We start from the raw sequence: 4,395 nt of genomic DNA, 5'->3' as shown, positions 1-4,395 counted from the left end.
AGCCGTTCGAGGAACGGCCGTTTTGCTTTGGGTTTTTTGAATCCCGCGGCGGGTCCGGATGAAACGTTGAACCGGTCTCGTCTTGGCCTTTATATACTCGGAGGAGGGTCTGGCGATGGTTCTTTGCTCCGCTTCTTGCCTCCCCCTTAAGTTTTTGCAACCCAAGAGGTTTAGCCAGAGAAAAGGAAACCGCTTCCCAATTCCTTTCCATCGCCATCCCTTTTGCTCGGTGATGGCCAACCGGGTGACCATCATCCCGCCACGCGATCCATGGCCTTTCTCCACGGTCACGGCGGGTGATCTGGAGGATCTTGTTGCTGAGGGTTTACTTCGCCCTCTCTCTGATGAGAGGCGGCCGGAGTGGATTCCCCCTGCGAGCGGAGCCGCTCCGTCCCCGTCGCCGGGGTACGTCGTGAGCTTTGACTCCTTTCATGAGCGGGGATTCGGTGTGCCGGCGAGCCGCTTTATGCGGGCGATCCTGCACCACTATGGGGTGGAGTTGCACAACCTCAGCCCCAACTCCATCTCGCAAGCCGCCATCTTCGTAGCGGTGTGCGAAGGGTATTTGGGGATAGCCCCCCACTGGGACTTGTGGACTCATCTCTTTTCCGCGGAGCTTTTTGCTTCGCCGACGGGGGAGAGAAAGGTTCGCGCGGCAGTGCGGGCCGGCGGCTGCATCCTCCAGCTGAGGCAGTCGCGAGCGTTGCTGTACATTCCAGCCATCCTCGTGTCCTTGAATAAAGGGTGGCAGCGCCGGTGGTTCTACCTCCGGAATGACAGCGAGCTGCTTCCGTCGTTTTCCCAGCGAGTGGTCACCGTCGCCGCCGATGCTTGGCGTCACGGGACCCCGCACGAAAGACAGAAGAACCTCGAGCCCCTTCTCAAGGCCTTGGAGGCGTTGCGGAAAGGGGGACTCACCGCCGCGGGAGTGATTACTGCCATCCACTGCCGGAGGGTGCTTCCCTTGGCGGAGCGATGGTTCCCACTTTGGGAGATGACGCCGGAGGCTGACTTGGAGGGCTCGCGGATGTCCTCGGATCCTCTTCCCTTCGACGTTCTCCACGGGCGGGTGGCCGTCGCGTTGGGAAAACCAGACACCAGCGCCTTCTCCCAGCCCTTAATGCGCCCCGACCAAGGGTGCATGACCCTGGTGAGTGTCCTCTCCCTCCTTCTCCTTGCGCCGGGTTGCCCTTGATTCTTACGGTCGGGATTTCCATCTGTCTCCAGGAGGTAGGGTGGCACAAGCCTTCCCTGCCACGGGTCCCGGAGGATGCGGTGGACCGAGCAGCGCGGCGGGTTGCCGCGGAGGAGAAGAAGAAGAAGAAGGACGCGGAGAAGGCCCGGGCCCGCGAGCGGATGCGGGCTCGAGACGCCTTGGAAAAGCTCCATCGTCGCCAGGATAGGGAGGGGCTCCCGAGGGAGCCGTCGCCGGAAACGCCTAACGACGATGACGGTGATGAAGATGATGATGAAGATGACGACATGGCTGCCCGCCTAGGCTTCAGCCCAGGTTTGAGGCTAGGCCAGGAGTCGTCGAGCCAGCCCCCGAGTGGGCTAGCACCGTCAGTCCCCGGAGTCGGAACGCCGATGTGACACCCCAGTGTCACCTGGGGTTTATCTCAAATGCCAAACCAAGAACCATTATTTTATGTGAACCAAAGTAAGCATGAGCATCAAAATAACTTAAGTAATAAAGAATTCACCAAGTATATACTTAAAAGTATCATGATCAAAACAATTGAGTCCTTGAAAAGGGTAGAATGTGCAACCCTAATTAAAAACCCTAAGTGAGCCCCATGAGCAAAATTCAAGAAAATAAGAAAAAGGGGATGAAAAGTTTAAAGTTATGACTTGAGCCAATTATAAAAATTGAAGTATATTTAATGAGCAACAAGAAATGTTGAGAAAGATTAGCCAAAATAACTCAAATAAAACCCCAAATCAAGCTTCTCATGTGGGGACTTAATGGGAATTCTGAATTTCAGAATTCAGAAATTCAGACCTTGAGCCAAAGATCAGGGATGTTCACCTTGATCCCTAACTTGAATCCTAATGGTCCCGTTGACAAAATTGTGTCTAACTAACCCCTCTGTCGTGTGCCAGAAGATGGCATTAGGATGCGAGCCCTAGACACGACAAAACCTTGTATTTGCCACGGGTTTGGGCAGGGAGACAGACCGGATTTCCTGGCTCCATATCTCTGCAACCAGTAGGCAAAATCCTATGACCCCCACACAAGATTGGTAGCTTGTAGGGAGGAGAAGAGGTTTCGTGCACTGACCAAGGCGAGAGCAGGCTCGGATGAGCGACCACACGCGCCAGAACTTGGGCAGAACGCACGGGCACACGTGTTCGACCCTGGTCGGCACGCCAGAGCTCGCCCAACCCGCGCGCGCGCTCACCCCGGCGTCCGGTCAAGTCCGCCGCGCGCCCACGCCCTCGGCCGTGCCCGCCCGCGCCTATAAAGCCTCCCCGGGCGCACCTCACTTCGCCCCGCACTCACCCTCACCGGCCAGCCCCCTCTCCTTAGCTCCGGCGAGCTCAATTCCGCCCGCCATTGCCGCTAGAGCTTCGGCCATCGTGGCTAGCCCACTCCAGCCACCCTCTGGTCGAGCCAGTGCTTCGGCTAGCTCCGCCAGTAGCCCGTGAAGCTTGCCAAGCCCTCGGACCCGGCCAGACTTCACCGGAGGCCCGAGATCGACCTCACCGGACTTCGGTCTTCCGCCGCCGCGCGTGGACCGAGCTATCCAGTGAGTCTCCGTCCAATCCCTTGCGCTCATATCTTCTCTGGCATCCCATGAACCTCTCTGACCCGTCCAATTGAACTATCTCGCCGTGAGCAGGCCGAACTCCTCGCCGCCGACGAGCATCCCCGCCTGCGCACGTGGATCGACCAACTCCGACCATCTCCGACGGCGACCCGCACACCGTTGTGATCCCCGAGACTTCCCCTTCGTCCTCGACCACTTCACCGGAGCAATCTCGCCGCCGGTAAGCCCCTCCGCCCTTTCTTCCGCCGCGGTTACTGTTTGAGGTAGAAGAAGGACCTCGGGTTAGGATTTGTAGAACCCGAGGGGTTTTCTGTAACGTCACTGGCTCATGTGAATAGTAGCTTAAGGACTGATCCGCAAAGAAAACTTTAAAACCCGCCAGGGACCCCAGTGCAAAGTGGATTTCCATTAAACCAATTCTGTTATTCTTTTTAAAATGACCAGAGAACTTAGAAAACCCATAACTTGATGAATTTTTCATAAAAAGTTGTCAAACCAATTTTGCTAGCTCCTGAATATGATGATCTATCATTTAAAAATGATAAACCCTATGATTCTGTTCTAAATTTTAGAGTTTAAAATTAAAAACAGAAACCCACTAAACCTTGTTTAATTAAGAAAAATTAGTTTTTCTTCTGTGCTGAACTTAAGAAAATTTGTAGATGTTCAAACCTTATTTAGACACTGTTTAAAAATAGTAGGAACCCCAGTATTAGAAATTATGATGTGCTTATTCCTTTAAAGCTATTTTGCCCAAAACTTAGAGAAAATCAGAAAGGCATTAGAAATTAATGAACAGTATTAAGATTATTTTCCCTAGTTTACTTATGTAACAGAGAACCTAGGAAAAATACAGAGACCATTAATTTGGACCAGTTTAAATTAAAATGTTTTATTTAGCCTTATTTGAACTGAAAATCAATTATTAGAGCAGCAAAACTATAACCAAAATGAATAATAAAAATCCAGTGGACTTACAACCACCAGAGCCCCACTACAAAAATAAAGAGCACCTCAGTCCAACTTTTTAAGTAAGGAAAATAAATACAAAGTGATAATAAGGCATTTTCCAAATAAATCATGAACAACCCCTATTAATGTGATAATGGGCAACCAAAAATTTGCTAAGTCCATGATGGGATAAACTACCAGAGAAAAATGCCAACCCATGAAAAAGAAGCAAACTCATACCAATTGCTAATGATTTAAGAGAAGGGCCATTTAATTCAAATAATGCATACCACCCCTTCCCTTAAGCAAAAAGAGGCCAAACTTCAGAATGATTGCTCTGGCACAAAACAATAACTAAGAAAAATAAGCATCCTGTTGTTTGATGCTTTTCAAATATAGTGGTAGTAGAAAGCACCCATTTGGCTAGAAACTTGAGAAAACCATAGAAAAATAATTAAAAGGTATTGATGATTAGAAATTTGTATCAAGTCATGATATAACACCTAAAAGCCAGAAAAAAATAAGTTTTGGAGAATTGCCCACTGTTAAATAGTAGTTGTAGTTCAAAGCACCCCTTCTGCCCTAGAATTTAATAATTTTGTCTAGAGAAAACTATTCACTTTCTGATCCCCAAATTTTGAGACAGAGAAACACACACCAGTAACAAGCCACT

The sequence above is a fragment of the Zea mays genome, chromosome 3, assembly GCF_902167145.1.
Source record: "Zea mays cultivar B73 chromosome 3, Zm-B73-REFERENCE-NAM-5.0, whole genome shotgun sequence".
NCBI classification, from domain to species: domain Eukaryota; kingdom Viridiplantae; phylum Streptophyta; class Magnoliopsida; order Poales; family Poaceae; genus Zea; species Zea mays.
Note: the sequence above shows the minus strand (reverse complement) of the source record.